Raw genomic sequence first — 24,842 nt, 5'->3', positions numbered from 1 at the left:
ATATCACATATTTATTATCGCTCCCCCTTTCATATCTTTGCTATAACTCTCGTCCTTCATTAGCGCTGGTGCATGTGCTTCAAATTATTATACCCTGGCTCTCTCGGTCATACCTGTGCATGCACTTGAAACTTACTTTACCAATAAAAGAAGCAAATAGAGAAATAAAATAAAAGTGCTAGCTGGATTAGGCAAACACACTTCATAAAACTGCATTTTCTTTTCTATTCTCCCCCGTGTTACAAGCTTAACTGCTCCCTGTGTAATTTCTCTTAACCTGCTGTCCCTGGAACAGAATTTCATCTACAAGCTCTTTCTGTGTTTTTTCCTAGTCTTTTCTTTCCCTTTTCTTAGATTTGTAACTGTTCCTTTACGTGCTCTATTTATGCGCCATTAATCTAATTTGAGCTCCTTGTACCTGCTGCTGTTTTCTCCACACCTCATCCTGTCTTTTCCATCTTTCTCTCTTTCTCTGCGGTTGGTGGCTACTTTCCAAAGCGTCTGATGCCCCAATGTTCCTTCGTCTTGTTGTCAGACGTGAATTTGAAAAGCAACAAAATTAACAAGCCTTTACCACTCACACATGGCAGGAGTTTATACTTTAATTCAATGAGCTAAGAAAAGTGTGTTGCGGGGCCCCTACGAGCCATGGTGCTTGCTTCATCATAATTAGGCATGCTGTCATTAGCCACAGCTCTGATTATGGGTCACTGAGGTCAGTTTCAATAATTCCTCAAAAACCTAACCATGCAGTCCCCCCTAACTGTGTAGTTATCTTGCTTTACTGCTGTTTGTGTGATTAGCTGGGAGGAGCTCACGGCAGCTTCCTCCCAATAAAAGTGTAGATGGACCGTTCCTTAACTCTTTCTTGCTTCACATACAGATGGCTTGAGGAGGTACAGGGGAGATGCAGGTCTAATAAACAGAATAGAATATCTGCGCCAGGTGTGATTCTCTGCATTGGTGTCCCATCACAGGCCCACCAGGGTATGTGTGATCTTTGACTCCTGCCAGTTCACAAGCAGGTGGCCAGGAAACGGTTTCAGCCTATCACGTGCCCAATCATGGGTCCCAGGCACTCCACACCACTTGGAGTCAAGCTAGCCGGGCTGATGAGAGGTGTTACCTCGAAACCGGTCCGGTCCTCGGATGCTTGATTCCGTTCTGGGAAGGACATGGCTTTTGTAGTTCGGACTGGTCTGTTCCCATAGGGCAACAGGGTCAGAGCTGATTTGCATATCGCCATTGTCTAACCCAGGGTGGTGTGGAGTGCAAAAAAACGATGGATTTGGGCCCAGATCTTTTGACTGGGGGAATGTGTGACATTGATCCACATTCGGTCCATCACTTGTTGTTTTTGCAATTGCCGCCTGGGAAGGACATGGCTTTTGTAGTTCGGACTGGACTGTTCCCATGGGGAAACAGGGTCAGAGCTAATTTGCATATCGCCATTGTCTAACCCAGGGTGGTGTGGAGTGCAAAAAAACGATGGATTTGGGCCCAGATCTTTTGACTGGGGGAATGTGTGACATTGATCCACATTCGGTCCATCACTTGTTGTTTTTGCAATTGCCGCCCTAAGTGCGCTGGGGATGCCCAGACGTGGGTCCCAGGCACTCCACACCACTTGGAGTCAAGCTAGCCGGGCTGATGAGAGGTGTTACCTCGAAACCGGTCCGGTCCTCGGATGCTTGATTCCGTTCTGGAAAGGACATGGCTTTTGTAGTTTGGACTGGACTGTTCCCATGGGGCAACAGGGTCAGAGCTGATTTGCATATCGCCATTGTCTAACCCAGGGTGGTGTGGAGTGCAAAAAAACGATGGATTTGGGCCCAGATCTTTTGACTGGGGGAATGTGTGACATTGATCCACATTCGGTCCATCACTTGTTGTTTTTGCAATTGACGCCCTAAGTGCGCTGGGGATGCCCAGACGTGGGTCCCAGGCACTCCACACCACTTGGAGTCAAGCTAGCCGGGCTGATGAGAGGTGTTACCTCGAAACCGGTCCGGTCCTCGGATGCTTGATTCCGTTCTGGGAAGGACATGGCTTTTGTAGTTCGGACTGGACTGTTCCCATGGGGCAACAGGGTCAGAGCTGATTTGCATATCGCCATTGTCTAACCCAGGGTGGTGTGGAGTGCAAAAAAACGATGGATTTGGGCCCAGATCTTTTGACTGGGGGAATGTGTGACATTGATCCACATTCGGTCCATCACTTGTTGTTTTTGCAATTGCTGCCCTAAGTGCGCTGGGGATGCCCAGACGTGGGTCCCAGGCACTCCACACCACTTGGAGTCAAGCTAGCCGGGCTGATGAGAGGTGTTACCTCGAAACCGGTCCGGTCCTCGGATGCTTGATTCCGTTCTGGGAAGGACATGGCTTTTGTAGTTCGGACTGGACTGTTCCCATGGGGCAACAGGGTCAGAGCTGATTTGCATATCGCCATTGTCTAACCCAGGGTGGTGTGGAGTGCAAAAAACGATGGATTTGGGCCCAGATCTTTTGACTGGGGCAATGTGTGACATTGAACCACATTCGGTCCATCACTTGTTGTTTTTGCAATTGCCACCCTAAGTGCGCTGGGGATGCCCAGGCGTGGGTCCCAGGCACTCCACACCACTTGGAGTCAAGCTAGCCGGGCTGATGAGAGGTGTTACCTCGAAACCGGTCCGGTCCTCGGATGCTTGATTCCGTTCTGGGAAGGACATGGCTTTTGTAGTTCGGACTGGACTGTTCCCATGGGGCAACAGGGTCTGAGCTGATTTGCATATCGCCATTGTCTAACCCAGGGTGGTGTGGAGTGCAAAAAAACGATGGATTTGGGCCCAGATCTTTTGACTGGGGGAATGTGTGACATTGATCCACATTCGGTCCATCACTTGTTGTTTTTGCAATTGCCGCCCTAAGTGCGCTGGGGATGCCCAGGCGTGGGTCCCAGGCACTCCACACAACTTGGAGTCAAGCTAGCCGGGCTGATGAGAGGTGTTACCTCGAAACCGGTCCGGTCCTCGGATGCTTGATTCCGTTCTGGGAAGGACATGGCTTTTGTAGTTCGGACTGGACTGTTCCCATGGGGCAACAGGGTCAGAGCTGATTTGCATATCGCCATTGTCTAACCCAGGGTGGTGTGGAGTGCAAAAAAACGATGGATTTTGACCCAGATCTTTTGACTGGGGGAATGTGTGACATTGATCCACATTCGGTCCATCACTTGTTGTTTTTGCAATTGCCGCCCTAAGTGCGCTGGGGATGCCCAGACGTGGGTCCCCGGCACTCCACACCACTTGGAGTCAAGCTAGTGGGGCTGATGAGAGGTGTTACCTCGAAACCGGTCCGGTCCTCGGATGCTTGATTCCGTTCTGGGAAGGACATGGCTTTTGTAGTTCGGACTGGACTGTTCCCATGAGGCTCAGGGTCAGAGCTGATTTGCATATCGCCATTGTATAACCCAGGGTGGTGTGGAGTGCAAAATAACGATGGATTTAGGCCCAGATCCTTGGACGGGGGTGAGTGTGTGACATTGATCCACATTCTGTCCATCACTTGTTGTGTTTGCAATTTCCGCCCTAAGTGTGCTGGGGATGCCCAGACGTGGGTCCCAGGCACTCCACACCACTGGAGTCAAGCTAGCCGGGCTGATGAGAGGTGTTACCTCGAAACCGGTCCGGTCCTCGGATGCTTGATTCCGTTCTGGGAAGGACATGGCTTTTGTAGTTCGGACTGGACTGTTCCCATGAGGCTCAGGGTCAGAGCTGATTTGCATATCGGCATTGTCTAACCCAGGGTGGTGTGCAAAATAACGATGGATTTAGGCCCAGATCCTTGGACTGGGGTGAGTGTGTGACATTGATCCACATTCTGTCCATCACTTGTTGTGTTTGCAATTTCCGCCCTAAGTGCGCTGGGGATGCCCAGACGTGGGTCCCAGGCACTCCACACCACTGGAGTCAAGCTAGCCGGGCTGATGAGAGGTGTTACCTCGAAACCGGTCCGGTCCTCGGAAGCTTGATTCCGTTCTGGGAAGGACATGGCTTTTGTAGTTCGGACTGGACTGTTCCCATGAGGCTCAGGGTCAGAGCTGATTTGCATATCGCCATTGTCTAACCCAGGGTGGTGTGGAGTGCAAAATAACGATGGATTTAGGCCCAGATCCTTGGACTGGGGTGAGTGTGTGACATTGATCCACATTCTGTCCATCACTTGTTGTGTTTGCAATATACTAAAAGCAGCACGAAAACAGAGTGCAATAGGGTCCAAAAAATTTGAGTGACCCATGAGAGTATGCATGCAAGCCTATGGTATTCCAAACTAGAGATATACGCATGCAATTTTTGTTTTTAGGAGAGAATGTGCCTGCTGAAAAAAACATTATTTGTAAAAAGTGCATTGCAGAATATCAGGAATTTGCTGTGGGATACCTTGAAAACTTGCATACAGATTATGTGCACATGCCTCACAGTCAGTTGTTGTGGCCGAGTGGTTAAGGCGATGGACTAGAAATCCATTGGGGTCTCCCCACGCAGGTTTGAATCCTGTCAACAACGAGAATCTTTTTAACATCGGCTACAATTTCAGAAGATAACCTTAATATTTCTTCCATGTCAGTTTTATAAATAGGTGGCTAATTTTGGTGTCACTATTGCCATATCACATATATATTATCGCTCCCCCTTTCATATCTTTGCTATAACTCTCATCCTTCATTAGCGCTGGTGCAAATTATTATACCCTGGCTCTCTCGGTCATTTATGTGCATGCACTTGAAACTTACTTTACCAATAAAAGAAGCAAATAGAGAAATAAAATAAAAGTGCTAGCTGGATTAGGCAAACACACTTCATAAAACTGCATTTTCTTTTCTATTCTCCCCCGTGTTACAAGCTTAACTGCTCCCTGTGTAATTTCTCTTAACCTGCTGTTCCTGGAAGAGAATTTCATCTACAAGCTCTTTCTGTGTTTTTTCCTAGTCTTTTCTTTCCCTTTTCTTAGATTTGTAACTGTTCCTTTACGTGCTCTATTTAGGCGCCATTAATCTCATTTGAGCTCCTTGTACCTGCTGCAGTTTTCTCCACACCTCATACTGTCTTTTCCCTCTTTCTCTCTTTCTCTGCGGTTGGTGGCTACTTTCCAAAGCGTCTGATGCCCCAATGTTCCTTCGTCTTGTTGTCAGACATGAATTTGAAAAGAAACAAAATTAACAAGCCTTTACCACTCACACATGGCAGAAGTTTATACTTTAATTCAATGAGCTAAGAAAAGTGTGTTGTGGGGCCCCTACGAGCCGTGGTGCCTTCTTCATCATAATTAGGCATGCAGTCATTAGCCACAGCTCTGATTATGGGTCACTGAGGTCAGTTTCAATAATTCATCAAAAACCAAACCATGCAGTCCCCCCTAACTGTGTAGTTATCTTGCTTTACTGCTGTTTGTGTGATTAGCTGGGAGGAGCTCACGGCAGCATCCTCCCAATAAAAGTGTAGATGGACCGTTCCTTAACTCTTTCTTGCTTCACATACAGATGGCTTGAGGAGGTACAGGGGAGATGCAGGTCTAATAAACAGAATAGAATATCTGCGCCAGGTGTGTTTCTCTGCATTGGTGTCCCATCACAGGCCCACCAGTGTATGTGTGATCTTTGACTCCTGCCAGTTCACAAGCAGGCGGCCAGGAAACGGTTTCAGCCTATCAACCACTGAGGAGATAAAGCCTTTGTATAAGGAATGAGGAAGCAACAAACACATTCAGCCTATCACAGGAGTAGCCCTGAGTGTTCCGAATTATAATTTCTTCATGTCAATGTACTTTATTGAGCCCAAGTAGCTCGCCGTGATCGTATAGTGGTTAGTAATCTGCGCTGTGGCCGCAGCAACCTCAGTTCGAATCCGAGTCATGGCATTGTGGTTGGCAATGTCATGGCAGTTGGGTTTTTCCTTTACAGAATTCCCAAATGTACCAGTTGATTTTGTAAAATGTCTATTAAAAACAGATCCTTTTCAATATTTAAACGATCTAACGACAAATTATTTAAACACACATGATTATAAGATGTAGGTATACTGTACTTACTGACATAAATTATCGTTCTTGAACATATTTGCGGTAAGGGGAGCGGAGCTCTCCCCCAGGCCAATCGGAATGCAGATGAATGCAGTTGCAGTTGAGTGACCTGTGTTGTGGCTGTCTACAGGGAATGCACATATGTAGCTGTCTCGCAGCCCAATCCAGACGTCAATTGAAGACAGGTTTTTTATGCAAATAGAGCAGTAAGTGCAGAGAAATGCTCACTATCTAAAAATGGCATTTATACAATAGTAAGATTAAATTCAACCTCACCAGTAGATAGGATTTATCAATAAATAAATAAAGCTTCTCCTCTCTGATATGGAATAACCCCCCAAAAAGTATAAGGGAATACCCAATGCTAACCTATGAAAGGGGCAGACCTCACAGTAGTGAAAAATGTAATAGACTGTTTGATACTACTAGGACATACAAACTACCACAGTACATGTCTTACCTTTTACATACATAGCATGATGCCCATAGGACTACCTAGGGCCTACCTTAGGGGTTACTGATATGTAATAAAATTAGAGTTTAAGGCTTGGCAAGTAGTTTTAAATGCCAAGTCAAAGTGGCAGTACACTGCAGCACAGGCACTGCAGTAGCAGGCTTGAGACAGGTTTGAAATGCTATTTCTTTGGGCGGCACAATCAGTCCCTGGGTATATGGTATACCACTTTACAAGGGGCTTTCAAGTAAATTAAATCTGTCAGTCAGGTATACTCCAATTATACACATGATTAGGGAAGAAGCACGTGCACTTCAGCACTGATTAGTAGCGATAAAGTGATCAGAGTCCTAAGGCCAACAAAAAGATACAGCAAAATGCGGAGGTGAAAAGCAATAAGGTGGGGTTGGGACCACCTTAAGAATGCAAGGTCTAACAAAAATGAACTAAGGATAACATGAGTAAAACATCAGGTTTCTCTACAGCATTTGGTGAGACAAGTGGGCCTTCTTTTATCTTCCATAAATGCAATCTTTACCGGACCCCTTTATTATATAGCTCTTCAAGGAAAAAATATAAAGCACTTACAAAGGAGCATCAAATACTCAAAGATGGTAGACTTCTGTAATACGGGCCATATACTAAAAGCAGCACGAAAGCAGAGTGCAATAGGGTCCAAAAAACTAGAGTGACCCATGAGAGTATGCATGCAAGCCTATGGTATTCCAAACTAGAGATATACGCATGCAATTTTTGTTTTTAGGAGAGAATGTGCCTGCTGAAAAAAACATTATTTTTAAAAAGTGCATTGCAGAATATCAGGAATTTGCTGTGGGACACCTTGAAAACTTGCATACAGATTATGTGCACAAGACTTACAGTCAGTTGTTGTGGCTGAGTGGTTAAGGCGATGGACTAGAATTCCATTGGGGTCTCCCTGCACAGGTTCGAATCCTGGTGACAACGAGAATCTTTTTAACATCGGCTACAATTTCAGAAGTTAACCTTTAGTATTTCTTCCATGTCAGTTTTATAAATAGGTGGCTTATTTTGGTGTCACTATTGCCATATCACATATTTATTATCGCTCCCCCTTTCATATCTTTGCTATAACTCTCGTCCTTCATTAGCGCTGGTGCAAACGCTTCAAATTATTATACCCTGGCTCTCTCGGTCATACCTGTGCATGCACTTGAAACTTACTTTACCAATAAAAGAAGCAAATAGAGAAATAAAATAAAAGTGCTAGCTGGATTAGGCAAACACACTTCATAAAACTGCATTTTCTTTTCTATCCTCCCCCGTGTTACAAGCTTAACTGCTCCCTGTGTAATTTCTCTTAACCTGCTGTCACGGAAGAGAATTTCATCTACAGGCTCTTTCTGTGTTTTTTCCTAGCCTTTTCTTTCCCTTTTCTTAGATTTGTAACTGTTCCTTTACGTGCTCTATTTAGGCGCCATTAATCTCATTTGAGCTCCTTGTACCTGCTGCAGTTTTCTCCACACCTCATACTGTCTTTTCCCTCTTTCTCTCTTTCTCTGCGGTTGGTGGCTACTTTCCAAAGCGTCTGATGCCCCAATGTTCCTTCGTCTTGTTGTCAGACGTGAATTTGAAAAGCAGCAAAATTAACAAGCCTTTACCACTCACACATGGCAGAAGTTTATACTTTAATTCAATGACCTAAGAAAGGTGTGTTGTGGGGCCCCTACGAGCCATGGTGCTTGCTTCATCATAATTAGGCATGCAGTCATTAGCCACAGCTCTGATTATGGGTCACTGAGGTCAGTTTCAATAATTCCTCAAAAACCTAACCATGCAGTCCCCCCTAACTGTGTAGTTATCTTGCTTTACTGCTGTTTGTGTGATTAGCTGGGAGGAGCTCACGGCAGCATCCTCCCAATAAAAGTGCAGATGGACCGTTCCTTAACTCTTTCTTGCTTCACATACAGATGGCTTGAGGAGGTACAGGGGAGATGCAGGTCTAATAAACAGAATAGAATATCTGCGCCAGGTGTGTTTCTCTGCATTGGTGTCCCATCACAGGCCCACCAGTGTATGTGTGATCTTTGACTCCTGCCAGTTCACAAGCAGGCGGTCAGGAAACGGTTTCAACCTATCAACCACTGAGGAGATAAAGCCTTTGTATAAGGAATGAGGAAGCAATGAACACATTCAGCCTATCACAGGAGTAGCCCTGAGTGTTCCTAATTATAATTTCTTCATGTCCCTGTACGTTATTGAGCCCAAGTAGCTCGCCGTGATCGTATAGTGGTTAGTACTCTGCGTTGTGGCCTCAGCAACCTCGGTTCGAATCCGAGTCACGGCATTGTGGTTGGCAATGTCACGGCAGTTGGGTATTTCCTTTACAGAATTCCCAAATGTACCAGTTCTTTTTGTAAAATGTCTATTAAAAACAGATCCTTTTCAATATTTAAACGATCTAACAACAAATTATTTAAACACACATGATTATAAGATGTAGGTATACTGTACTTACTGACGTAAATTATCGTTCTTGAAAATATTTGCGGTAAGGGAGCGGAGCTCTCCCCCAGGCCAATCAGAATGCAGATGAATGCAGTTGCGGTTGAGTGACCTGTGTTGTGGCTGTCTACAGGGAATGCACATATGTAGCTGTCTCGCAGCCCAATCCAGACGTCAATTGAAGACAGGTTTTCATGCAAATAGAGCAGTAAGTGCAGAGAAATGCTCACTCTCTAAAAATGGCATTTATACAATAGTAAGATTAAATCCAACCTCACGAGTAGATAGGATTTATCAATAAATAAATAAAGCCTCTCCTCTCTGATATGGAATTACCCCCCAAAAAGTATAAGGGAATACCCAATGCTAACCGATGAGAGGGGCAGACCTCACAGTAGTGAAAAATGTAATAGACTGTTTGATACTACTAGGACATACAAACTACCACAGTACATGTCTTACCTTTTACTTACATAGCATGATGCCCCTAGGACTACCTAGGGCCTACCTTTGGGGTTACTGATATGTAATAAAATTGGAGTTTAATGCTTGGCAAGTAGTTTTAAATGCCAAGTCGAAGTGGCAGTACACTGCAGCACAGGCACTGCAGTAGCAGGCTTGAGACAGGTTTGAAATGCTATTTCTTTGGGCGGCACAATCAGTCCCTGGGTATATGGTATACCACTTTACAAGGGGCTTTCAAGTAAATTAAATCTGTCAGTCAGGTATACTCCAATTATACACATGATTAAGGAAGAAGCACGTGCACTTCAGCACTGATTAAGAGCAATAAAGTGATCAGAGTCCTAAGGCCAACAAAAAGATACAGCGAAATGCGGAGGTCAAAAGCAATAAGGTGGGGTTGGGACCACCTTAAGAATGCAAGGTCTAACAAAAATGAACTAAGGATAACATGAGTAAAACATCAGGTTTCTCTACAGCATTTGGTGAGACAAGTGGGCCTTCTTTTATCTTCCATAAATGCAATCTTTCCCGGACCCCTTTATTATATAGCTCTTCAAGGAAAAAATATAAAGCACTTACAAAGGAGCCTCAAATACTCAAAGATGGTAGACTTCTGTAATATGGGCCATATACTAAAAGCAGCACGAAAACAGAGTGCAATAGGGTCCAAAAAACTTGAGTGACCCATGAGAGTATGCATGCAAGCCTATGGTATTCCAAACTAGAGATACACGCATGCAATTTTTGTTTTTAGGAGAGAATGTGCCTGCTGAAAAAAACATTATTTTTAAAAAGTGCATTGCAAAATATCAGGAATTTGCTGTGGGACACCTTGAAAACTTGCATACAGATTATGTGCACACACCTTACAGTCAGTTGTTGTGGCCGAGTGGTTAAGCCGATGAACTAAAAATCCATTGGGGTCTCCCCGCGCAGGTTGGAATCCTGCCGACAACGAGAATCTTTTTAACATCGGCTACAATTTCAGAGGTTAACCTTTAGTATTTCTTCTATGTCAGTTTTATAAATAGGTGGCTTATTTTGGTGTCACTATTGCCATATCACATATTTATTATCGCTCCCCCTTTCATATCTTTGCTATAACTCTCGTCCTTCATTAGCGCTGGTGCAAACGCTTCAAATTATTATACCCTGGCTCTCTCGGTCATACCTGTGCATGCACTTGAAACTTACTTTACCAATAAAAGAAGCAAATAGAGAAATAAAATAAAAGTGCTAGCTGGATTAGGCAAACACACTTCATAAAACTGCATTTTCTTTTCTATTCTCCCCCGTGTTACAAGCTTAACTGCTCCCTGTGTAATTTCTCTTAACCTGCTGTTCCTGGAAGAGAATTTCATCTACAAGCTCTTTCTGTATTTTTTCCTAGTCTTTTCTTTCCCTTTTCTTAGATTTGTAACTGTTCCTTTACATGCTCTATTTAGGCGCCATTAATCTCATTTGAGCTCCTTGTACCTGCTGCTGTTTTCTCCACACCTCATACTGCCTTTTCCCTCTTTCTCTCTTTCTCTGCGGTTGGTGGCTACTTTTCAAAGCGTCTGATGCCCCAATGTTCCTTCGTCTTGTTGTCAGACGTGAATTTGAAAAGCAACAAAATTAACAAGCCTTTACCACTCACACATGGCAGGAGTTTATACTTTAATTCAATGAGCTAAGAAAAGTGTGTTGTGGGGCCCCTACGAGCCATGGTGCTTGCTTCATCATAATTAGGCATGCAGTCATTAGCCACAGCTCTGATTATGGGTCACTGAGGTCAGTTTCAATAATTCCTCAAAAACCTAACCATGCAGTCCCCCCTAACTGTGTAGTTATCTTGCTTCACTGCTGTTTGTGTGATTAGCTGGGAGGAGCTCACGGCAGCATCCTCCCAATAAAAGTGTAGATGGACCGTTCCTTAACTCTTTCTTGCTTCACATACAGATGGCTTGAGGAGGTACAGGGGAGATGCAGGTCTAATAAACAGAATAGAATATCTGCGCCAGGTGTGTTTCTCTGCATTGGTGTCCCATCACAGGCCCACCAGTGTATGTGTGATCTTTGACTCCTACCAGTTCACAAGCAGGCGGCCAGGAAACAGTTTCAGCCTATCAACCACTGAGGAGATAAAGCCTTTGTATAAGGAATGAGGAAGCAATGAACACATTCAGCCTATCACAGGAGTAGCCCTGAGTGTTCCGAATGATAATTTCTTCATGTCACTGTACGTTATTGAGCCCAAGTAGCTCACCGTGATCTTATAGTGGTTAGTACTCTGCGTTGTGGCCGCAGCAACCTCGGTTCGAATCCGAGTCACGGCATTGTGGTTGGCAATGTCACGGCAGTTGGGTTTTTCCTTTACAGAATTCCCAAATGTACCAGTTGTTTTTGTAAAATGTCTATTAAAAACAGATCCTTTTCAATATTTAAACGATCTAACGACAAATTATTTAAACACACATGATTATAAGATGTAGGTATACTGTACTTACTGACATAAATTATCCCTTCTTGAACATATTTGCGGTAAGGGGAGCTGGGCTCTCCCCCAGGCCAATCAGAATGCAGATGAATGCAGTTGCAGTTGAGTGACCTGTGTTGTGGCTGTCTACAGGGAATGCACATATGTAGCTGTCTCGCAGCCCAATCCAGACGTCAATTGAAGACAGGTTTTCATGCAAATAGAGCAGTAAGTGCAGAGAAATGCTCACTCTCTAAAAATGGCATTTATACAATAGTAAGATTAAATCCAACCTCACCAGTAGATAGGATTTATCAATAAATAAATAAAGCTTCTCCTCTCTGATATGGAATTACCCCCCAAAAAGTATAAGGGAATACCCAATGCTAACCTATGAGAGGGGCAGACCTCACAGTAGTGAAAAATGTAATAGACTGTTTGATACTACTAGGACATACAAACTACCACAGTACATGTCTTACCTTTTACTTACATAGCATGATGCCCCTAGGACTACTTAGGGCCTACCTTAGGGGTTACTGATATGTAATAAAATTGGAGTTTAAGGCTTGGCAAGTAGTTTTAAATGCCAAGTCGATGTGGCAGTACACTGCAGCACAGGCACTGCAGTAGCAGGCTTGAGACAGGTTTGAAATGCTATTTCTTCGGGCGGCACAATCAGTCCCTGGGTATATGGTATACCACTTTACAAGGGGCTTTCAAGTAAATTAAATCTGTCAGTCAGGTATACTCCAATTATACACATGATTAGGGAAGAAGCACGTGCACTTCAGCACTGATTAGCAGCGATAAAGTGATCAGAGTCCTAAGGCCAACAAAAAGATACAGCAAAATGCGGAGGTGAAAAGCAATACGGTGGGGTTGGGACCACCTTAAGAATGCAAGGTCTAACAAAAACGAACTAAGGATAACATGAGTAAAACATCAGGTTTCTCTACAGCATTTGGTGAGACAAGTGGGCCTTCTTTTATCTTCCATAAATGCAATCTTTCCCGGACCCCTTTATTATATAGCTCTTCAAGGTAAAATATAAAGCACTTACAAAGGAGCCTCAAATACTCAAAGATGGTAGACTTCTGTAATATGGGCCATATACTAAAAGCAGCACGAAAACAGAGTGCAATAGGGTCCAAAAAACTTGAGTGACCCATGAGAGTATGCATGCAAGCCTATGGTATTCCAAACTAGAGATATACGCATGCAATTTTTGTTTTTAGGAGAGAATGTGCCTGATGAAAAAAACATTATTTTTAAAAAGTACATTGCAGAATATCAGGAATGTGCTGTGGGACACCTTAAAAACTTGCATACAGATTATGTGCACACGCTTCACAGTCAGTTTTTGTGGCCGAGTGGTTAAGGCGATGGACTAGAAATCCATTGGGGTCTCCCCGCGCAGGTTCGAATACTGCCGACAACGAGAATCTTTTTAACATCGGCTACAATTTCAGAAGTTAACCTTTAGTATTTCTTTGATGTCAGTTTTATAAATAGGTGGCTTATTTTGGTGTCACTATTGCCATATCACATATTTATTATCGCTCCCCCTTTCATATCTTTGCTATAACTCTCGTCCTTCATTAGCGCTGGTGCAAACGCTTCAAATTATTATACCCTGGCTCTCTCGGTCATACCTGTGCATGCACTTGAAACTTACTTTACCAATAAAAGAGGCAAATAGAGAAATAAAATAAAAGTGCTAGCTGGATTAGGCAAACACACTTCATAAAACTGCATTTTCTTTTCTATTCTCCCCCGTGTTACAAGCTTAACTGCTCCCTGTGTAATTTCTCTTAACCTGCTGTCCCTGGAAGAGAATTTCATCTACAAGCTCTTTCTTTGTTTTTTCCTAGTCTTTTCTTTCCCTAGATTTGAACTGTTCCTTTACGTGCTCTATTTATGCGCCATTAATCTCATTTGAGCTCCTTGTTCCTGCTGCTGTTTTCTCCACACCTCATACTGTCTTTTCCCTCTTTCTCTCTTTCTCTGCGGTAGGTGGCTACTTTCCAAAGTGTCTGATGCCCCAATGTTCCTTCGTCTTGTTGTCAGACGTGAATTGGAAAAGCAACAAAATTAACAAGCCTTTACCACTCACACATGGCAGGAGTTTATACTTTAATTCAATGAGCTAAGAAAAGTGTGTTGTGGGGCCCCTACGAGCCATGGTGCCTTCTTCATCATAATTAGGCATGCAATCATTAGCCACAGCTCTGATTATGGGTCACTGAGGTCAGTTTCAATAATTCCTCAAAAACCTAACCATGCAGTCCCCCCTAACTGTGTAGTTATCTTGCTTTACTGCTGTTTGTGTGATTAGCTGGGAGGAGCTCACAGCAGCATCCTCCCAATAAAAGTGTAGATGGACCGTTCCTTAACTCTTTCTTGCTTCACATACAGATGGCTTGAGGAGGTACAGGGGAGATGCAGGTCTAATAAACAGAATAGAATATCTGCGCCAGGTGTGTTTCTCTGCATTGGTGTCCCATCACAGGCCCACCAGTGTATGTGTGATCTTTGACTCCAGCCAGTTCACAAGCAGGCGGCCAGGAAACGGTTTCAGCCTATCAACCACTGAGGAGATAAAGCCTTTGTATAAGGAATGAGGAAGCAATGAACACATTCAGCCTATCACAGGAGTAGCCCTGAGTGTTCCGAATTATAATTTCTTCATGTCACTGTACGTTATTGAGCCCAAGTAGCTCGCCGTGATCGTATAGTGGTTAGTACTCTGCGTTGTGGCCGCAGCAACCTCGGTTCGAATCCGAGTTACGGCATTGTGGTTGGCAATGTCACGGCAGTTGGGTTTTTCCTTTACAGAATTCCCAAATGTACCAGTTGTTTTTGTAAAATGTCTATTAAAAACAGATCCTTTTCAATATTTAAACGATCTAACGACAAATTATTTAAACACACATGATTATAAGATGTAGGTATACTGTACTTACTGACATAAATTATCGTTCTTGAACATATTTGCGGTAAGGGGAGCGGAGCTCTCCCCCAGGCCAATCAGAATGCAGATGAATGCAGTTGCAGTTGAGTGACCTGTGTTGTGGCTGTCTACAGGGAATGCACATATGTAGCTGTCTCGCAGCCCAATCCAGACATCAATTGAAGACAGGTTTTCATGCAAATGTAGCAGTAAGTGCAGAGAAATGCTCACTCTCTAAAAATGTCATTTATACAATAGTAAGATTAAATCCAACCTCACCAGTAGATAGGATTTATCAATAAATAAATAAAGCTTCTCCTCTCTGATATGGAATTACCCCCCAAAAAGTATAAGGGAATACCCAATGCTAACCAATGAGAGGGGCAGACCTCACAGTAGTGAAAAATGTAATAGACTGTTTGATACTACTAGGACATACAAACTACCACAGTACATGTCTTACCTTTTACATACATAGCATGATGCCCCTAGGATTACTTAGGGCCTACCTTAGGGGTTACTGAGATGTAATAAAATTGGAATTTAAGGCTTGGCAAGTAGTTTTAAATGCCAAGTCGAAGTGGCAGTACACTGCAGCACAGGCACTGCAGTAGCAGGCTTGAGACAGGTTTGAAATGCTATTTCTTTGGGCGGCACAATCAGTCCCTGGGTATATGGTATACCACTTTACAAGGGGCTTTCAAGTAAATTAAATCTGTCAGTCAGGTATACTCCAATTATACACATGATTAGGGAAGAAGCACGTGCACTTCAGCACTGATTAGTAGCGATAAAGTGATCAGAGTCCTAAGGCCAACAAAAAGATACAGCAAAATGCGGAGGTGAAAAGCAATAAGGTGTGGTTGGGACCACCTTAAGAATGCAAGGTCTAACAAAAACGAACTAAGGATAACATGAGTAAAACATCAGGTTTCTCTACAGCATTTGGTGAGACAAGTGGGCCTTCTTTTATCTTCCATAAATGCAATCTTTCCCGGACCCCTTTATTATATAGCTCTTCAAGGAAAAAATATAAAGCACTTACAAAGGAGCCTCAAATACTCAAAGATGGTAGACTTCTGTAATATGGGCCATATACTAAAAGCAGCACGAAAACAGAGTGCAATAGTGTCCAAAAAACTTGAGTGACCCATGAGAGTATGCATGCAAGCCTATGGTATTCCAAACTAGAGATATACGCATGCAATTTTTGTTTTTAGGAGAGAATGTGCCTGATGAAAAAAACATTATTTTTAAAAAGTGCATTGCAGAATATCAGGAATTTGCTGTGGGACACCTTGAAAACTTGCATACAGATTATGTGCACATGCCTTACAGTCAGTTGTTGTGGCCGGGTGGTTAAGGCGATGGACTAAAAATCCATTGGGGTCTCCCCGCGCAGGTTCGAATCCTGCCGACAACGAGAATCTTTTTAACATCGGCTACAATTTCAGAAGATAACCTTTAGTATTTCTTCCATGTCAGTTTTATAAATAGGTGGCTTATTTTGGTGTCACTATTGCCATATCACATATTTATTATCGCTCCCCATTTCATATCTTTGCTATAACTCTCGTCCTTCATTAGCGCTGGTGCAAACGCTTCAAATTATTATACCCTGGCTCTCTCGGTCATACCTGTGCATGCACTTGAAACTTACTTTACCAATAAAAGAAGCAAATAGAGAAATAAAATAAAAGTGCTAGCTGGATTAGGCAAACACACTTCATAAAACTGCATTTTCTTTTCTATTCTCCCCCGTGTTACAAGCTTAACTGCTCCCTGTGTAATTTCTCTTAACCTGCTGTTCCTGGAAGAGAATTTCATCTACAAGCTCTTTCTGTATTTTTTCCTAGTCTTTTCTTTCCCTTTTCTAAGATTTGTAACTGTTCCTTTACGTGCTCTATTTAGGCGCCATTAATCTCATTTGAGCTCCTTGTACCTGCTGCTGTTTTCTCCACACCTCATACTGTCTTGTCCCTCTTTCTCTCTTTCTCTGCAGTTGGTGGCTACTTTCCAAAGCGTCTGATGCCCCAATGTTCCTTCGTCTTGTTGTCAGACGTGAATTTGAAAAGCAACAAAATTAACAAGCCTTTACCACTCACACATGGCCGGAGTTTATACTTTAATTCAATGAGCTAAGAAACGTGTGTTGCGGGGCCCCTACGAGCCATGGTGCTTGCTTCATCATAATTAGGCATGCAGTCATTAGCCACAGCTCTGATTATGGGTCACTGAGGTCAGTTTCAATAATTCCTCAAAAACCTAACCATGCAGTCCCCCCTAACTGTGTAGTTATTTTGCTTTACTGCTGTTTGTGTGATTAGCTGGGAGGAGCTCACGGCAGCATCCTCCAAATAAAAGTGTAGATGGACCGTTCCTTAACTCTTTCTTGCTTCAAATACAGATGGCTTGAGGAGGTACAGGGGAGATGCAGGTCTAATAAACAGAGTAGAATATCTGCGCCAGGTGTGTTTCTCTGCATTGGTGTCCCATCACAGGCCCACCAGTGTATGTGTGATCTTTGACTCCTGCCAGTTCACAAGCAGTCGGCCAGGAAACGGTTTCAGCCTATCAACCACTGAGGAGATAAAGCCTTTGTATAAGGAATGAGGAAGCAATGAACACATTCAACCTATCACAGGAGTAGCCCTGAGTGTTCCGAATTATAATTTCTTCATGTCACTGTACGTTATTGAGCCCAAGTAGCTCGCCGTGATCGTATAATGGTTAGTACTCTGCGTTGTGGCCGCAGCAACCTCGGTTTTAATCCGAGTCACGGCATTGTGGTTGGCAATGTCACGGCAGTTGGGTTTTTCCTTTACAGAATTCCCAAATGTACCAGTTGTTTTTGTGAAATGTCTATTAAAAACAGATCCTTTTCAATATTTAAACGATCTAATGACAAATTATTTAAACACACATGATTATAAGATGTAGGTATACTGTACTTACTGACATAAATTATCGTTCTTGAACATATTTGCGGTAAGGGGAGCGGGGCTCTCCCCCAGGCCAATCAGAATGCAGATGAATGCAGTTGCAGTTGAGTGACCTGTGTTGTGGCTGTCTACAGGGAATGCACATATGTAGCTGTCTCGCAGCCCAATCCAGACGTCAATTGAAGACAGGTTTTCATGCAAATAGAGCAGTAAGTGCAGAGAAATGCTCACTCTCTAAAAATGGCATTTATACAATAGTAAGATTAAATCCAACCTCACCAGTAGATAGGATTTATCAATAAATAAATAAAGCTTCTCCTCTCTGATATGGAATTACCCCCCAAAAAGTATAAGGGAATACCCAATGCTAACCTATGAGAGGGGCAGACCTCACAGTAGTGAAAAATGTAATAGACTGTTTGATACTACTAGGACATACAAACTACCACAGTACATGTCTTACCTTTTACTTACATAGCATGATGCCCCTAGGACTTCTTAGGGCCTACCTTAGGGGTTACTGATATGTAATAAAATTGGAGTTTAAGGCTTGGAAAGTAGTTTTAAATGCCAAGTCGAAGTGGCAGTACACTGCAGCACAGGCACTGCAGTAGCAGGCTTGAGACAGGTTTGAAATCCTATTTCTTTGGGCGGCACAATCAGTCCCTGGGTATATGGTATACCACTTTACAAGGGGCTTTCAAGTAAATTAAATCTGTCAGTCAGGTATACTCCAATTATACACATGATTAGGGAAGAAGCATGTGCACTTCAGCACTGATTAGTAGCGATAAAGTGATCAGAGTCCTAAGGCCAACAAAAAAATACAGCAAAATGCGGAGGTGAAAAGCAATAAGGTGGGGTTGGGACCACCTTAAGAATGCAAGGTCTAACAAAAACGAACTAAGGATAACATGAGTAAAACATCAGGTTTCTCTACAGCATTTGGTGAGACAAGTGGGCCTTCTTTTATCTTCCATAAATGCAATCTTTCCCGGACCCCTTTATTATATAGCTCTTCAAGGAAAAAATATTAAGCAATTACAAAGGAGCCTCAAATACTCAAAGATGGTAGACTTCTGTAATATGGGCCATATACTAAAAGCAGCACGAAAACAGAGTGCAATAGGGTCCAAAAAACTTGAGTGACCCATGAGAGTATGCATGCAAGCCTATGGTATTCCAAACTAGAGATATACGCATGCAATTTTTGTTTTTAGGAGAGAATGTGCCTGCTGAAAAAAACATTATTTTTAAAAAGTGCATTGCAGAATATCAGGAATTTGCTGTGGGACACCTTGAAAACTTGCATACAGATTATGTGCACACACTTGACAGTCAGTTGTTGTGGCCGAGTGGTTAAGGCGATGGACTAGAAATCCATCGGGATCTCCCCGCGCAGGTTCGAATCCTGCCGACAATGAGAATCTTTTTAACATCGGCTACAATTTCAGAAGTTAACCTTTAGTATTTCTTCCATGTCAGTTTTATAAATAGGTGGCTTATTTTGGTGTCACTATTGCCATATCAATTATTTATTATCGCTCCCCCTTTCATATTTTTGCTATAACTCTCGTCCTTCATTAGCGCTGGTGCAAATGCTTCAAATTATTATACCCTGGCTCTCTCGGTCATACCTGTGCATGCACTTGAAACTTACTTTACCAATAAAAGTAGCAAATAGAGAAATAAAATAAAAGTGCTAGCTGGATTAGGCAAACACACTTCATAAAACTGCATTTTCTTTTCTATTCCCCCCAGTGTTACAAGCTTAACTGCTCCCTGTGTAATTTCTCTTAACCTGCTGTTCCTGGAAGAGAATTTCATCTACAAGCTCTTTCTGTGTTTTTTCCTAGTCTTTTCTTTCCCTTTTCTTTGATTTGTAACTGTTCCTTTACGTGCTCTATTTAGGTGCCATTAATCTCATTTGAGCTCCTTGTACCTGCTGCTGTTTTCTCCACACCTCATACTGTCTTTTCCCTCTTTCTCTCTTTCTCTGCGGTTGGTGGCTACTTTCCAAAGCGTCTGATGCCCCAATGTTCCTTCGTCTTGTTGTCAGACATGAATTTGAAAAGCAACAAAATTAACAAGCCTTTACCACTCACACATGGCAGAAGTTTATACTTCAATTCAATGAGCTTAGAAAAGTGTGTTGTGGGGCCCCTACGAGCCATGGTGCTTGCTTCATCATAATTAGGCATGCAGTCATTAGCCACAGCTCTGATTATGGGTCACTGAGGTCAGTTTCAATAATTCCTCAAAAACCTAACCATGCAGTCCCCCCTAACTGTGTAGTTATCTTGCTTTACTGCTGTTTGTGTGATTAGCTGGGAGGAGCTCAAGGCAGCATCCTCCCAATAAAAGTGTAGATGGACCGTTCCTTAACTCTTTCTTGCTTCACATACAGATGGCTTGAGGAGGTACAGGGGAGATGCAGGTCTAATAAACAGAATAGAATATCTGCGCCAGGTGTGTTTCTCTGCATTGGTGTCCCATCACAGGCCCATCAGTGTATGTGTGATCTTTGACTCCTGCCAGTTCACAAGCAGGCGGCCAGGAAACGGTTTCAGCCTATCAACCACTGAGGAGATAAAGCCTTTGTATAAGGAATGAGGAAGCAATGAACACATTCAGCCTATCACAGGAGTAGCCCTGAGTGTTCCGAATTATAATTTCTTCATGTCATATACGTTATTGAGCCCAAGTAGCTTGCCGTGATCGTATAGTGGTTAGTACTCTGCGTTGTGGCCGCAGCAACCTCGGTTCGAATCCGAGTCACGGCATTGTGGTTGGCAATGTCACGGCAATTGGGTTTTTCCTTTACAGAATTCCCAAATGTACCAGTTGTTTTTGTAAAATGTCTATTAAAAACAGATCCTTTTCAATATTTAAACGATCTAACAACAAATTATTTAAACACACATGATTATAAGATGTAGGTATACTGTACTTACTGACATAAATTATCGTTCTTGAACATATTTGCGGTAAGGGGAGCGGAGCTCTCCCCCAGGCCAATCAGAATGCAGAGGAATGCAGTTGCAGTTGAGTGACCTGTGTTGTGGCTGTCTACAGGGAATGCACATATGTAGCTGTCTCGCAGCCCAATCCAGACGTCAATTGAAGACAGGTTTTCATGCAAATAGAGCAGTAAGTGCAGAGAAATGCTCACTCTCTAAAAATGGCATTTATACAATAGTAAGATTAAATCCAACCTCACGAGTAGATAGCATTTATCAATACATAAATAAAGCCTCTCCTCTCTGATATGGAATTACCCCCCAAAAAGTATAAGGGAATACCCAATGCTAACCTATGAGAGGGGCAGACCTCACAGTAGTGAAAAATATAATAGACTGTTTGATACTACCAGGACATACAAACTACACAGTACATGTCTTACCTTTTACTTACATAGCATGATGCCCCTAGGACTACCTAGGGCCTACCTTAGGGGTTACTGATATGTAATAAAATTGGAGTTTAAGGCTTGGCAAGTAGTTTTAAATGCCAAGTCGAAGTGGCAGTACACTGCAGCACAGGCACTGCAGTAGCAGGCTTGAGACAGGTTTGAAATGCTATTTCTTTGGGCGGCACAATCAGTCCCTGGGTATATGGCATACCACTTTACAAGGGGCTTTCAAGTAAATTAAATCTGTCAGTCAGGTATACTCCAATTATACACATGATTAGGGAAGAAACACGTGCACTTCAGCACTGATTAGTAGCGATAAAGTGATCAGAGTCCTAAGGCCCACAAAAAGATACAGCAAAATGAGGAGGTGAAAAGCAATAAGGTGGGGTTGGGACCACCTTAAGAATGCAAGGTCTAACAAAAACGAACTAAGGATAACATGAGTAAAACATCAGGTTTCTCTACAGCATTTGGTGAGACAAGTGGGCCTTCTTTTATCTTCCATAAATGCAATCTTTCCCGGACCCCTTTATTATATAGCTCTTCAAGGAAAAAATATAAAGCACTTACAAAGGAGCCTCAAATACTCAAAGATGGTTGACTTCTGTAATATGGGCCATATACTAAAAGCAGCACGAAAACAGAGTGCAATAGGGTCCAAAAAACTTGAGTGACCCATGAGAGTATGCATGCAAGCCTATGGTATTCCAAACTAGAGATATACGCATGCAATTTTTGTTTTTAGGAGAGAATGTGCCTGCTGAAAAAAACATTATTTTTAAAAAGTGCATTGCAAAATATCAGGAATTTGCTGTGGGACACCTTGAAAACTTGCATACAGATTATGTGCACACACCTTACAGTCAGTTGTTGTGGCCGAGTGGTTAAGGCGATGAACTAGAAATCCATTGGGGTCTCACCGCGCAGGTTCGAATCCTGCCGACAACGAGAATCTTTTTAACATCGACTACAATTTTAGAAGTTAACCTTTAGTATTTCTTCCATGTCAGTTTTATAAATAGGTGGCTTATTTTGGTGTCACTATTGCCATATCACATATTTATTATCGCTCCCCCTTTCATATCTTTGCTATAACTCTCGTCCTTCATTAGCGCTGGGGCAAACGCTTCAAATTATTATACCCTGGCTCTCTCGGTCGTACCTGTGCATGCACTTGAAACTTTACCAATAAAAGAAGCAAATAGAGAAATAAAATAAAAGTGCTAGCTGGATTAGGCAAACACACTTCATAAAACTGAATTTTCTTTTCTATTCTCCCCCGTGTTACAAGCTTAACTGCTCCCTGTGTGATTTCTCTTAACCTGCTGAGGTTCCGTGACAATTTGAACCCGTGTTTTCAATATTGTCGGAAATACATCATATTGGTGTCAGCGAACCGCAAATGATCCATTTAGCATATCCTGGTGTTTTTGCTATGCTACGAGTAAGAGTACTCCTGTTATAAACACATTTCCGATCTACCCATGGCATCCATCTTAGATCATGGCAGCCATTTTGTGTTTCTTGCCCTCACATACGCAATAACCTCTGATTTCTCCATTTCAATTAAGGACACGTAGGCTTAGCCGGAGATTCACCTCTCTAGTGACACGTGCACCTTAGACCAGAACACGCTGTAGCTGCATGACTCGACAAAAGCTGCCTCTTCTGCCCGAGGCCAGTCCTGCTGTACTGGTTCTCGTGTCCGTTGGCCTGATCACGATTAGGCGGCCGAAGCTGGTAGCCTTGCCCATTTACAACCCACAAACATCCCTTATCCTACTTTCCTATCTTCCACACCTGGCTCCGTTCCTTTCTTTCTGAATCTTTATTAGGGGGAGGTAACGAAATTTACGATGAGGCGGTCCGGCTCTTGAATGCAATATTGACAAGGGATTGTGATGAACTAGTGGGAACCCCTCTTCGTAATGTTTGGCATCAGATATTATCGACGATTCCTGTGTAACGCCAAATATTTATTGTTTAGGACACAAAGGTTCTGGGAATGTATTTCATGTAAAGAATTTGCCTCAAGCTCAAATTTTAGTATATAAGGAGCAACCCTCTTTGCACAAATTGAACAGGCTCCTAGATACTGCCCGTGTGTAGTTTCTGTGACTTCTGTGTCCCTGCAGTAATAAACCTTTGGTCTTTGACGCCACCATCGAAAAGCCCGTGTTTCTGTTTATTCGTGCACCGAGACAGGTAGAACTCCGGGGTCTTCGGGTGTTGTCCCCTGACACCTCTGGACGGAACCAAAAAGTCCAGAACTCCAATTGGCGCCCAACGTAGAGCGACATCATTCGGTACCGGTCCAAAAGCCTGAAGAGTTCGAGGAGCTTCGTGTGAAGATTCCTGAGGGAGGCGCCCCACTTCATCGATCCCGGCATATCGCAAAAGTGGCCCGAAGTTCTCTTCCACGAGGATTCCCGTTCAAGACGGCTGCAGTGGGCCGTTGCCTTGACCGTCGCCCTGTCTTGGACCCGAGGTGCAGTCCTTAGTACGGCGAGACAAGACGGGTTTCTCCTTGGTGACGTCTTCAGTACCTCAGTTAAGTATTTAGTGGTTGCTAGTTGGTTACTTCGTGAGGGCTGTTAAAATCCTTTTTGGTTCTTGGTTTGGTTTTGTGAGATTATCACTGGTTGTTGTTCTGGTTACGATAATCTATCAATCAATCAATCAATCAGTGACACTTATAAAGCGCGCTACATACCCGTGGGGTCTCAAGGCGCTGGGGGGGGGGGAGCCGCTACTGCTCGAACAGCCAGGTCTTCAGCTTCTTCCTGAAGGAGAGGTGGTCTTGGGTCAGGCGCAGGTCGGTCGGGAGGGAGTTCCAGGTCTTGGCGGCCAGGTGGGAGAAGGACCTTCCTCCTGTAGTCGCTCTTCGGATGCGGGGGACGGCGGCGAGGGCGTGGTTGGCTGATCGGAGGTGGCGTTTGGGAGCGTAGAAGTTGACTCGGCTGTTGAGGTAGCTCGGGCCTTGGTCGTGTAGGGCTTTGTGTGCGTGGGTGAGGAGGCGGAAGGTGATTCTTTTGTTGACGGGGAGCCAGTGAAGGTCTCGCAGATGTCCGGAGATGTGGCTGGTTCGTGGGATGTCGAGGATGAGTCTGGCTGAGGCGTTCTGGATCCGCTGGAGTCTCTTCTGGAGCTTGGCGGTGGTCCCGGCGTAGAGGGCGTTGCCGTAGTCCAGTCGGCTGGTGACGAGGGCCTGGGTGACGGTCTTCCTGGTCTCGGTGGGGATCCACCAGAAGATCTTCCGTAGCATGCGTAGGATGTTGAAGCATGCCGAGGAGACGTTGTTGACTTGCCTGGTCATGGAGAGGGAGGAGTCCAGGATGAAGCCCAGGTTGCGTGCATGGTCTGTCGGTTTGGGTGCGGTGCCCAGGGCGGGAGGCCACCAGGAGTCGTCCCAGGCGGAGGGAGAGGAGCCCAGGATGAGGACCTCCGTCTTGTCCGAGTTCAGTTTCAGGCGGCTGGTCGTCATCCACTCGGCTACCTCTTTCATCCCTTCGTGCAGGTTGGCTCTGGCGGCGGCGGGGTCGTTGGTCAGGGAGAGGATCAGCTGGGTGTCGTCGGCGTAGGAGATTATGCTGAGGTTGTGTTTGCGTACGA

General features: G+C 43.8%; 4 non-coding genes across 4 annotated transcripts; all 4 read left to right on the top strand.

Moving 5' to 3' along the window:
* Positions 1-10,337: 10,337 nt before the first annotated feature.
* On the top strand, positions 10,338-10,419 carry TRNAF-AAA (transfer RNA phenylalanine (anticodon AAA)). Its single transcript has one exon. It is a non-coding gene; the product is annotated as a tRNA-Phe (tRNA).
* Positions 10,420-14,643: 4,224 nt separating this feature from the next.
* Positions 14,644-14,715, top strand: TRNAH-GUG (transfer RNA histidin (anticodon GUG)). The gene has a single exon. It is a non-coding gene; the product is annotated as a tRNA-His (tRNA).
* Positions 14,716-16,214: 1,499 nt separating this feature from the next.
* TRNAF-AAA (transfer RNA phenylalanine (anticodon AAA)) lies at positions 16,215-16,296 on the top strand. The gene has a single exon. It is a non-coding gene; the product is annotated as a tRNA-Phe (tRNA).
* A 4,230-nt stretch (positions 16,297-20,526) lies between these two features.
* Positions 20,527-20,598, top strand: TRNAH-GUG (transfer RNA histidin (anticodon GUG)). The gene has a single exon. It is a non-coding gene; the product is annotated as a tRNA-His (tRNA).
* The last annotated feature ends 4,244 nt before the right edge of the window (positions 20,599-24,842 follow it).

The sequence above is a fragment of the Lissotriton vulgaris genome, chromosome 1_1 (assembly GCF_964263255.1).
Source record: "Lissotriton vulgaris chromosome 1_1, aLisVul1.2, whole genome shotgun sequence".
NCBI classification, from domain to species: Eukaryota; Metazoa; Chordata; class Amphibia; order Caudata; family Salamandridae; genus Lissotriton; species Lissotriton vulgaris.
The sequence above is the reverse complement of the archived record's forward strand: the minus strand, read 5'-3'. Positions and strand labels throughout refer to the sequence as shown.